Genomic DNA, 13,359 nt, shown 5'->3' with positions numbered 1-13,359 from the left:
CCTCCTGCATGGCCAACACCCAGTCCGGATCTAGCAAGGCCTCTTCTACCCTGAAAGGCTCAATAGAAGAGACAAACGAGTAATGCTCACAAAAATTAACTAATCTTGAGCGAGTAGTTACTCCCTTGCTAATATCACCCAATATCTGGTCGACAGGATGATCCCTTTGAATCGTCGCTCGAACTTGGGTTGGAGGTGCCTGAGGTGCTTCTTCCTCTTGAACATCCTGTGCTCCCCCTTGATCATGTGCCTCCACTTGAGGTACCTGTTCGTCATCTTGGGTTGGGGGATGCACCATAGTTGAGGAAGACGGTTGATCTTGCTCCAGTTGTTCCTGAGGCCGTACATCTCCAATCGCCATGGTACGTATCGCGGCCGTTGGAACATCTTCTTCATCTACATCATCAAGATCAACAACTTGCTCTCTTGGAGAGCCATTAGTCTCATCAAATACAACGTCGCTAGAGACTTCAACCAAACCCGATGATTTGTTGAAGACCCTATACGCCTTTGTATTTGAATCATAACCTAATAAAAACCCTTCTACGGCTTTGGGAGCAAATTTGGAATTCCTACCCTTCTTCACTAGAATGTAGCATTTACTCCCAAATACACGAAAGTACGATACATTGGGTTTGTTACCAGTCAGCAGCTCATATGAAGTCTTCTTGAGGAGGCGGTGAAGGTAGACCCTGTTGATGGCGTGGCAAGCCGTGTTCACGGCTTCCGACCAAAAACACTCGGGGGTCTTGAACTCTCCAAGCATAGTCCTCCCCATATCTATGAGCGTCCTGTTCTTCCTCTCTACCACACCATTTTGCTGAGGTGTGTAAGGAGCGGAGAACTCGTGCTTGATCCCCTCCTCCTCAAGGAACTCCTCCACTTGAAGGTTCTTGAACTCGGACCCATTGTCGCTCCTTATCTTTTTCACCTTGAGCTCAAACTCGTTTTGAGCTCTCCTTAGGAAGCGCTTGAGGGTTCCTTGGGTCTCAGACTTATCCTGTAAAAAGAATACCCAAGTGAAGCGGGAAAAATCATCCACAATGACTAAACCATACTTACTTCCCCCTATGCTTAGATAAGCGACGGGTCCGAAGAGGTCCATATGCAGCAGCTCCAGAGGTCTTGAGGTGGTCATCACATTCTTGCTGTGATGTGCTCCTCCCACTTGTTTACCTGCTTGACAAGCTGCACAAGGTCTATCTTTTTCGAATTGCACGTTAGTCAAACCTATCACGTGTTCTCCCTTTAGAAGTTTGTGGAGGTTCTTCATCCCCACATGTGCTAAGCGGCGATGCCACAACCAGCCCATGCAAGTCTTAGCCATTAAGCATGCATCTAGACCGGCCTCTTCTTTTGCAAAATCAACTAAGTAAAGTTTGCCGTCTAGTACACCCTTAAAAGCTAGTGAACCATCACATCTTCTAAAGACAGACACATCTACATTTGTAAATAAACAATTATATCCCATATTACATAATTGACTAACAGATAGTAAATTATATCCAAGAGACTCTACTAAAAACACATTAGAGATAGAGTGCTCATTGGAGATTGCAATTTTACCTAGCCCCTTTACCTTGCCTTGATTCCCATCACCGAATATTATTGAATCTTGGGAATCTTTGTTTTTGACGTAGGAGGTGAACATCTTCTTCTCTCCCGTCATATGGTTTGTGCATCCGCTGTCAATAATCCAGCTTGAACCCCCGGATGCATAAACCTGCAAGGCAAATTTAGGCTTGGGTCTTAGGTACCCAACTCATGTTGGGTCCTACAAGGTTAGCACAAATATCCTTAGGGACCCAAATGCAAGTTTTGTCTCCCTTGCATCTTGCCCCTAATTTTCTAGCAACTATCTTCCTATCCTTTCTACAAATAGCATAAGAAGCATTTAAAGCATGATATATTGTAGAAGGTTCATTAACTTTCCTAACAACATTTCTCCTAGGCATATTGTGAACAACATTTCTCCTACCAACATTTCTATCATGCACATAAGAAGAACTAGAAGCAAACATGGCATGAGAATCAAAGGTATTATATGCATTACAACTCCTATAAGCATTTATAGATTGTCTCCTATCATGGTACATAAAGGCATGGTTCTTTTGCACACTACTAGCCATAGGGGCCTTCCCTTTCTCCTTGGCGGAGATGGGAGCCTTATGGCTTGTCAAGTCCTTGGCTTCCCTCTTGTAGCCAAGTCCATCCTTAATTGAGGGGTGTCTACCAATCGTGTAGGCATCCCTTGCAAATTTTAACTTGTCAAATTCATTCTTGCTAGTCTTAAGTTGGGCATTAAGACTAGCTAATTCCTCATTTAATTTGGAAATTGAAACTAAATGATCACTACAAGCATCAAAGTCAAAATCTTTACACCTATTACAAGTTTCAACAAATTCTACACAAGAATTAGATTTACTAGCTATTTCTAGTTTAGCATTTAAATCATCATTAAAACTTTTTAACTTAGCAATAGTTTCATGACAAGAAGATAATTCACTAGAGAGCATTTCATTCCTCTTAATTTCTAGAGCAAGAGATTTCTGTGCTTCTACAAATTTATCATGTTCTTCATACAACAAATCCTCTTGCTTTTCTAAAAGCATATTCCTATCATTCAAGGCATCAATCAATTCATTAATTTTGTCTACCTTGGTTCTATCTAATCCCTTGAATAAGCATGAGTAATCTATCTCATCATCATCACTAGACTCATCCTCACTTGAAGAAGCATAAGTACTAGTATTATGAGTACTTACTTTCTTCTCCCTTGCCATGAGGCAAGTGTGACGCTCGTTTGGGAAGAGGGATGACTTGTTGAAAGCGGTGGCGGCGAGTCCCTCATTGTCAGAGTCGGAGGAGGAGCAATCCGAATCCCACTCCTTGCCTAGATGTGCCTCGCCCTTTGCCTTCTTGTATGCCTTCTTCTTCTCCCTTTTGCTCCCTTGGTCCTGTTCACTATCATTGTCGGGACAGTTAGCAATAAAATGACCAAGCTTACCGCATTTGAAGCATGAGCGCTTCCCCTTGGCTTTGGTCTTGCTTGGCTGTCCCTTGCGACCTTTGAGCACCGTCTTGAATCTTTTGATGATGAGAGCCATCTCTTCATCATTAAGTCCGGCCGCCTCAATCTGTGCCACCTTGCTAGGTAGCGCCTCCTTGCTTCTTGTTGCATTGAGAGCAAGGGGTTGCAGCTCGTTGATCGGACCATTCAAGGCGTCGTCCACGTACCTCGCCTCCTTGATCATCATTCGCCCGCTAACGAATTTCCCAAGAACTTCTTCGGGCGACATCTTGGTGTACCTGGGATTTTCACGAATATTGTTCACCAAATGAGGATCAAGAACGGTAAAGGACCTTAGCATTAGGCGGACGACGTCGTGGTCCGTCCATCGCGTGCTCCCGTAGCTCCTTATTTTGTTGATAAGGGTCTTGAGCCGGTTATATGTTTGTGTCGGCTCCTCGCCCCTTATCATCGCGAACCGTCCAAGCTCGCCTTCCACCAACTCCATTTTGGTGAGAAAGGTGACGTCGTTCCCCTCATGAGAGATCTTGAGGGTGTCCCAGATCTGCTTGGCATTGTCCAAGCCGCTCACCTTGTGATACTCGTCCCTGCACAAAGAGGCTAGCAACACAGTAGTAGCTTGTGCATTTTTATGAATCTGTTCATTAATAAACACAGGGCTATCCGAGCTATCAAATTTCATTCCACTTTCCACAATCTCCCAAATGCTTGGATGGAGAGAAAACAGGTGAGTACACATTTTGTGGCTCCAAAATCCGTAGTCCTCTCCATCAAAGTGAGGGGGCTTGCCAAGTGGAATGGGGAGCAATTGAGCATTTGAACTATGCGGGATGCGCGAATAATCGAAAGAAAAGTTTGAGTTAACCGTCTTTCGTCTTTCGTCTATCGTAGTCGTCGTCATCCTTTTGGGAGGAGGAAGATTCGTCGCTGTCGTAGTAGACAATTTCCTTGATGCGCCTTGTCTTCTTCTTCCTCCTGTCTTTTCTTTTGTGGCCCGAGCCTGAGTCGGTGGGCCTGTCATCATTGAGCTCGTTGACGAAGGACTCCTTCTCCTTGTCGTTGATCACCATCCCCTTGCCTTTAGGATCCATCTCTTCGGGCGGTTAGTCCCTTTCTTGAAGAGAACTGCTCCGATACCAATTGAGAGCACCTAGAGGGGGGGGGGGGGGGTGAATAGGTGATCCTGTAGAACTTCAAAAACTTAAGCCACAAAACTTGGTTAATTGTTAGCATAGTAATTTGCCAAGTGGCTAGAGAAGGATCTCAACACAACACAATAACCAAGAGATATCAATCACAGAGATGGCACAGTGGTTATCCTGTGGTTCAGCCAAGACCAACGCTTGCCTACTCCATGTTGTGGCGTCCCAATGGACGAGGGTTGCAATCAACCTCTCTCAAGCGGTCCAAAGACCAACTTGAATACCACAGTGTTGCTTTGCTTTTCTTAATCCCGCTTGCGAGGAATCTCCACAGCTTGGAGCCTCTCGCCCTTACAAAAGATGTTCACAAAGAATCACGGAGCAAGGGAGGGATTAGCAACTCACACACGACACAAAGATCACAGCGAATACGCACACACAAAACCCAGACTTGAGCTCAAGAGACTAGCACACTAGAACGGAGCTCAAATCACTAGAATGTCGAACAAGTGCGCAAGAATGAAGTGTGAGTGATCAATGATGCTCAAAGGATGCTTGGTGTTCTCCTCCATGCGCCTAGGGGTCCCTTTTATAGCCCCAAGATAGCTAGGAGCCGTTGAGCACAAATCTGGAAAGCCATTCTTGCCTTCTGTCATCGGGGGCACCGGACAGTCCGGTGCACACCGGACACTGTCCGGTGCCCGATTTCCTTCCTTAAATAGCGAAGTCGACTGTTGGCAGCTTGAGAGCCGTTAGCGCACCGGACATGTCTGGTGCACACCGGACAGTCCGGTGCCCCCTTCTAGCCGTTGGCTCGGCCACGTGTCCCGCGCAGATCGCGCGGCCGACCGTTGGCCCGGCCGACCGTTGGCTCACCGGACAGTCCGGTGCACACCGGACAGTCCGGTGAATTATAGCCGTACGTTGCCGGTGGATTCCCGAGAGCGGCCAGTTCACTCGAGCCAGCCTGGCGCACCGGACACTGTCCGGTGCACCACCGGACAGTCCGGTGCTCCCAGACTCAGCAGATTCTTGGCTGCTCGAGCCAAGACATTTCCAATTGGATTTTTCCTGTTTCCAGCACTTAGACACAATACATTAGTCCATAAAACAATGTACTAAGTCTGAGAAACATACCTTAATTCTTGATTTGTACTTTGTCCACCTTTTTACACTTAGGCACTTGTGTTGGACACTAAATCACCAAAATACTTAGAAATAGCCCAAGGGCACATTTCCCTTTCAGTTATGTAATAATGGCCTAACCCCATCGGTCGCTTAGTAAGCTATCTTGTCTGTTATTAACTTACATTAAATTTCTGCCACAGATTCCCATCAACAAGAAAGATAGCTACCAGGAGAAGCTTTAATACGCTCGATACCTGGCATGATGAGTTCCTCAATCAAGTAAGCCACATCTCCCACGAGCATGTATCTTTCTGGATGTCTGGTTACAATAGCAGCTACTCATGTGGTTGAGAATAAAATACAAAAGATAAAGATAAATATTCAGATGATCGTCAGTATAGTCGCATCCACGACAAGTTCATTATGATTTACATAGACTTCATTTTTACACCCAAAATCAAAAGAAAATAAAAGAAAACAATAGAACCTTGCCTACGTTTCGGTTTCGTTGTTAAGTGCAGTGCATGCGTGTTGCATGATCTGAGTACTCTAACGCTAACCGAAGGATTCACCATCTTGTCCCCCTTTCAGGCTGGCCCATCGGATCCTCAGCGCTTTCCGTTCATTTTGGTCGGGAACAAGATTGATTTAGATGACGGGAGCAAACGGATGGTCAGTTTTCCTGAATGCACAAGCTTTCTCATATATATAGATTCGAAATACCCTACAGTCTCTTTGCCTTTCCCGCAGGTTCCGGAGAAGAAAGCGAGGAAATGGTGCGCCTCCAAGGGCGATATTCCATACTTCGAGACCTCTGCGAAGGAGGACCACAACGTCGACACTGCTTTCCTATGCATCGCTAGGCTCGCCTTGGAGCATGAGCATGACCAAGACATGTAGGTAAAAAGCGTCTTCTGTTTCTTGTTCGGATACAAAGTTCAGTCCATGTCATTTTTCCTGGATTATGGTCTTGTTGAAGTTATACCAAAACACATTTACTGGTTTTTTTATTGGGAAAAAAGAGCAAAGAAGAACATTCTTTATATAACAAAAAGGGAGCAAAAAAGATGATAGGAGGGTTCAGGTCATCCTGTGTCCGTGCAGGTTGCCAAATCCTAGCGACTCCCAGATTGATTTGCAGTTCTAATCATAGATACGTGTTTGTTATTTTCCTGTTTTGTGTGCCCCCAGTTACTTCAAGACAGTTGTGGAACAAGTCTCGGACACTGAACAGACAAGCGGATGTGCTTGCTAGGAGCCAGCCATTTCCTGGAAGGCTGGAACTACGTGGATGTTACTGAAGGACTGGCCCCCGATATGTTCCCTCACAGTTTTTCTTTTGAGCTCCAGTAACTTTATTACTGTTCTGTGTTGCTCTCACTGGATTTTAGCACTTCTGTAAGTTGTCATATTTTAAAGTTAAGATTTTTTACATAAGTCTTACACATCGAACAAATCCACCATGTACATTAAGATGCAATTATCAACCACTCAAGTAATATGCTCTTGTAACCTAAATTAATCAAAATTGGGCAATGATCAGCAACCGACTTGTGCTAAGGTAGAGAAATAACAAGTAGAAATTTATAATACATAATATCATGTATTGCATCTGAGTACAAGCACGTGTAGGTCCACCAAATAGGTTTGTTACAAGGAAACAAAATGAAGAACTTTAAAAGATGATAACAAAAAGATAAAATGAAAAATTAGATTTTTTAAATTTTAATATATCTTATCATAACATGTTCATTTCGTAGCAACGCACGGGCGTTCACCTAGTTATCACATAAGAGAGGGACTTTGCTCAATTTGTAGCCATAGTCCCTGAGGGTTAGCCTCATCCAAAGTAATTGCGCACAACAATGGCCTGTGGCAATATACTCGGCTTCGGCGGTGGAAAGAGCTACTGAGTTTTGTTTCTTTGAAGCCCAAGATACCAAGGATCTCCCCAGAAACTGACAAGTCCCTGATGTGCTTTTTCTATCAATTTTACACCCTGCCCAATCGACATCAGAATATCCTATTAAATCAAAAGTGGATACCTTGGGGGTACCAAAGTCCAAACTTAGGAGTATAAACTAAATATCTCATGATTATTTTCATGGCCCTAAGGTGAACTTCCTTAGTATCGGCTTAGAACCTTGCACACATGCATACGGAAAGCATAATATCCGGTCAAGATGCACATAAATAGAGTAAAGATCCTATCATCGACAGGTATACCTTTTGATCTACGGATTTACCTCCCGTGTCGAGGTCGAGATGCCCATTTGTTCCCATGGGTGTCTTGATGGGCTTGGCATCCTTCATTCCAAACTTGTTAAGTATGTCTTGAGTGTACTTTGTTTGGCTGATGAAGGTGCCTGTTGGGGGCCTTCGTCTTCCGAAGGTCCTCAAATACATGATTTAAGAATGTTTCTGGAGTGTAATACATGAACAGGTACCTTCGGACTTGGATCAGAACCACAGTGTGAGAAGCACGAAGAATACGAAGGTTAACGCAGAGCCGAAGCTATGCGTAAGGGAGCTTCGACATGATAGCAGAAAAGGGAACCGACTTAAAAGGGAAAAGGCTATTTAGACCTTGATGGATCACTATAGAGTCGTTAGCAAATGTAAAGGGCATGGGTGTAATTTTACATGGGCTGCATCCCATGCCTATAAATAGATGAACAGTGCTCCTGTACTGTTCACGCTGACTTGGCATTTGCTTTTGCGTCATGCTCGTACCTTTACCTTCTTTCAAGCCGAAGGTACATTTGTAACTTGATATCATTTCTATTTTTCCATGATAATAAAATAGAAATGAGCTGATAATGATACATAATTGTTCATGTTATCTTTTGCATTTCATATGATTCTCTTTTCATTATCGTATGCTGCAATGATGAAGGTATGTCCTTCATGACCTTCGTCCGAAGATCATTATATCCTAAGGGAAATAATGTCTCAAAGAACGAAGGACATTAACATTTAACATTTTTGTGTTGCCTTGTTCTTAAATCATAGCATTTGAGAACAAGTGACCAACATTGGCGCCCACCTCTGGTGAACTCTTTTCGACCACCTTCGGCAAGCACTGACCTTCGTCATGCCACCAAAGAAAGCTTCAGCGACAGGGGTTGCCGCTTTGCAGCCACTGGACCCAAATTAGGAGACCCTTTCTCTTCGAGAGGCCCGAAGCCAGAAGAGGAAGGCCACTAGTCCAACACCCCAGGACGACGAGGTTGACCAAGAAATCAGAAACATGGAGATGCTTCATCAGCAAGTGCAAAAGAAGAAGGAGAAGATAGCCCGACTAGCTGACCTTCAAAGGCAGATTTACGAAGCCACTGAAGAAGTACGTCACCTTGCTCAAGACGAGCAAGATCGAAGGCCTCAACACAGGGAGCTTCATCAAGAGGGCTTGTTCAACGACGATGGATGGTATGATGATTTTAATCATGATATCTTTACTTTTGACGATGCTTCTCCCTTGGCAGCAGAACTGTAGGCTATCTCGTGGCCCCCATCATACAAGCCACCTAAGCTTCCAATGTATGATGGGCATTCAGACCCGAAGTAGTTTTTGATGAGTTATGAAGCAACTATATCTTCATACGGAGGCAATGCAGCTGTCATGGCCAAGTCCTTCATCATGGCAGTCAAGAATGTGGCTCAAACATGGTATTCCTCCCTTCGGCCAGGGACCATCACTTCATGCCAGAAGCTCAAGGACATGCTGGCGACAAGTTTCTAGGGCTTTTAGATGAAGCCAGTCACACCTTAGGCTCTGTTTCAATGCACGCAAGATCATGAGGAGTATCTCCAGGCATACGTCCGAAGGTTCTTGCGTCTGAGAGCACAAGCGCCTACAGTGCCCAATGAAATTGTCATTGAGACCATGATCAAGGGGCTTCGTCCAGGACCTACTGCCCAGTATTTTGCTAGAAAGCCTCCACAGACTTTGGAGAAGCTGCTTCAAAAGATGGATGAATACATCCACGCTGACAATGACTTTCGTCAAAGAAGGGAGAAAGCCTACAGGTTCTCTGAGATGACCAGGGGCTTCAGAGGGAGAATCCACCCAAGGCATGTCAGGTCAATCCACTCCACCCAGAGTGACGACAGAGGAAGTCAACAACAGATGCCACAATATTCCTCGCAAGCTTCGAGGCAGCAACAAAGCTATCTTCGGCCGCCAGCTCCAAGAGGCAGAGGCTCCAGGGGCTTCGGAGGAAGGTTTGGGGATCAACCTAGGAAAATTTATTGCTTATTCTGTGGTGAGGACAAGGGCCATAATACAAGGATGTGCCATGTCACCATCTAGAAACAAAAGGAAATAGCAGAAGCTGCAGCTCAACAGAACCAGCCGAAGCAGGTCATGCATACTGCTTCGTATCACTCACCCTACATACCAGAGTATGTGGGTAACCATCCTGCAGCGTCTGTTGCTTCGGCTAGTCAGCCACAGGCATCCTGGTCACAGCCTCCACCTCCGCCACCACTACAACCTGCATATTCACGAGGCCAGCAGCCAGAAGGGAGTCAACAGACCCATCAGCAGCGAGATTTCAGGGAGGAGTCCGAAGCTCGCACAGTCAACAGTACTGTGCCAGAATCGAAGCATATCTACTAAGAGATATCCTACCCCTGAAACAATTTTTACATTCGTTGTCATTTTCTTTTTTTAATAAGGAACAATTATTGAAAACCTAGTTCTTTTGTCATTTTCAATTTCTTGTAACAGCTTCGTTCTTGCCATAAGTAAAATATATCTTCTCCACAGACTCACGAAGTTCAAAAAGTCACTGAAGCACAAAAGTCGTTCCTAAGGGAATGCAGGGCTAAAAATCACATTGCAAGTATCACCGAAGCTACAAAAAGTCATTCTAAGGAACGCAACGTAAGTTTGCCGAAGCTACAAAAAGTCGTTCCTAAGGGAGCACAGTGTAAGTTTTCTGCTCAAAAGTCGTTACAAAGGGAATGCAGAGCCAAATACCGCCGAAATATAAGGCGAAGCGCGAAAAGTTAACACGGATACCGCCGAAATAGAAGGCGAAGAAGTTCAAAAGACGTTCCTAAGGGAATGCAGAACTTACAACGAAAATTCAGCGCTGATACACCGAAAAATAAGAGGTGAAGCCGAAAAATAAACGACAAAGACATTGTGTATTTCACTATGGGTATGTGAGTGTGTGTCTTCGGCACAAATATCATTTTGCATAGCATAACATTATACATCATATTGCATCAATGGCACAAGAAGGGGATACAATGTTGACCTTCAGAGAATGCTTCGAAAAAGTGAAATTGTGGTAAGGCACAAAATAAGTTTTGAAGAAATACAACTTCATCAGCTCTGATGTGGAGGAAAAATCTATTGTTGACGAAGCGTTAATGTTTTGGCGACGCTTGGAGGATTTTTTACGAAGCACTCTGATGTGGAGGAAAAAACCTATTGTTGACGAAGCATTAATGTTTTTGCGACGATTGGAGGATTTTTCACGAAGCATAAAAGCTCTTTTTTACGAAGCATGAAAAGAAGGGAAGGTGTTTTTTTGCCGAAGGCTAAAAAACGGTATGTACATAAAAGTTTCATGCATCGCAAAGAAATGAATTACAAAGCCATTCATATATTACATTCAAAACCCATGAGCACCAAATATTACAAGCATAGTCCAGCAAATGTTACATTAATAATCTAGCAATGTTTTTACAATAGCTATTCTTCTTCTTTCAAAACTTTATCTACAACTTCGGTCAGCAGTTGGGTAACGACTTCGTCAATAATATTTCGGTCATGTTAATAATTTCTGATGATTCCTTTGCCTCTGCTTCGGCCAGTGGCTCGAAGGGCTCTGGGGGAGGAGATAGTTCAGCTGCGGTAGAAAATGTAAATCAGTTCGAAGTCACAAAAGTAAACAACAAAGTTAAAAATCATTAAGTAATACCTATTCGTCTCTCAAGCTCCACAACCTTTTCAGCTGCTTTTGTTGCTTCTCTAGTGTCATGAGTATCTTTTTCGCTTTTCTTTATTATTTCGTGAGCCATCCCTCGGCCGCCATTTTCCCAGATGTCAGTGAAATTTTTTTCGCCTATTAAGCTTGCTTCGGCCGAGGGGTCCTTCGTATCATCAATGGAGAAAGCAGCTTCGGCTTGGGCCAAAGTTTTAACATGTTCGCACCCTGCTTTCTCCAAAATAGCTGCAACTCCTCTCGCGCCAGAGAAGGCACAAACGTCCCCACGGTCACTCAAAATTTCCTCAAAAGCTTCGGCTTCGCTGCTGATCCACTCAATTGGGCCCTCAGGATCGCCTCTTATGAAGTTGTCCTCGCTTGAATATGTGCCAACGTTGGCGAAGCTAGTTTTTATCTTTTTCACGCAGTCCATAGATTTTTCAAAGCATCTTTCCTTGGATATGCGAAGTTCTTCAACGTTTTTCTCTAAATGATTTGTCCACTGTTCGCTAATTCCTCGTTTAGCTTCTGCAACTACGCACTTCTCTTTAGCTTTGGCTAGTTGCTTTCGAAGGTCTTCAATCTCAATTTTTTGGGCTTCAGATTGGGTTTTGAAGTTAGCTTCATCCCTCTTTACTTTGTCCACCAATGTAAGCAGAATTTTGTCTTTTTCCAAAGCTTCGTTCCTCAGCTTAATAACCTATGTTCGAAGGTTATTGAGAGCAATAGTGCAACTCTCGTCTTCGGCATTCTTTTGCGCCCTTAAGGCGTTGCTAAGTATTAAGCCCTACACGAAAGAATGAATGGATCAATATAAGAACCAAAGACTAATTCGAAATTCATAAAATTCCAAATTCACAATTTTCGTACCTTCAGACTGTTGTACGCAAGGCTATCCGCGAGATCGTCCTTCGTCATGGCACAAAGGACAACTTCGAGCTTCGGAAAGCCCATACTTCTGGCCATCTCCCGGCAGACAGATAATTCTTTGTTGTCTGGGAGGCAATATAAGAAGTCATCTTCATCTGTGCCATTGAACACTAAGGCCCCTTTCGGGTACTTCATTTCTCGGGCGTAGTGTTTAGCTTCAAAAATTTCTTCTTCAGATAATCTTTTTCCCGAAGCGTGTCGAATAATATAATCAAGAACTTCCGAAGGCGCTTCGGGAGTAGGAGTGGCATCTTTTTTAGGCATAATCTGTTCTATAGCTTCTTCTTCCGCTGCTTTTTCTCCAGTTTCCAAGGATTTCTCCTTGGCGGGCTCTGAAGGCCCAGCTTCGGCGTAGACCTGGCTCATTGTAGCTTCGGCTTCGGTTAGCTTTGTCTCGATTTCAATTTGCGCTTTCGAAGCCTTGGCAATTTTCCCTGGAGTAGAGCTTGAAGCTTTTATTGTCTCCAACACATCTAGTACACTAGCCATCCTTTTTCTCTTGGGGGTCGCGGCTAGACCCTTTTGTGTTTTCGGCACCTCCACTCCTGCCGAAGGGCTTAGAACTTCTAATGCTTTCGTCACTTCGGTTCTCGGTTCTTCAATTTTGTCAGTCTTCGGCATTGTAGCCGGCTCTTCAATCCTCTGCATAAGAGCAGGTCCTTTGGCTTCAATAGCCGAAGAGGTCTCACCGCCAAATTCAGGCACTATGGCCGGTTCAATGTAGCGCGGTCGGTGGGTAAGGACCTTCAACTTTTTCCTCTTCGGCGCAGGCTTGCTTGGAGCAGTCGAAGCAGCGACGTTTCCAGAAGTTGTATTCTTTCTCTTCTGCCCCCGCGACGAGTAGCGGTAGTCAGGGTACATGAATCCAATAGCATCAAAAACTCTATTTAGCCTCTTCTTTTTTCGGCTCCCGAAGGCCGCAGATAGTGCGTTATCTTCAGACTTGGAGTATGCTCCAAGTAGTTCATCACTAGTATTTTCAACATATTTCAGCCAGTCATCGTCTGGTTCGATAAATTGGTCTCCAAACCTGAAGGTATATTTCAATCGAACCAAACCACCTTCGCTAGGGTTAGTGATGGTTTCCTCTGGCATTTCCCAACTGTCTATAAGTGGCCATATCCTGTAGGCTACATGTTCTTGAACTAAATCCCTTGTCCCGATGAAAGATCAAACTGTGCCGAAG

Source organism: Zea mays, chromosome 1 (genome assembly GCF_902167145.1).
Source record: "Zea mays cultivar B73 chromosome 1, Zm-B73-REFERENCE-NAM-5.0, whole genome shotgun sequence".
Taxonomy (NCBI): domain Eukaryota; kingdom Viridiplantae; phylum Streptophyta; class Magnoliopsida; order Poales; family Poaceae; genus Zea; species Zea mays.
The sequence above is the reverse complement of the archived record's forward strand: the minus strand, read 5'-3'. Positions refer to the sequence as shown.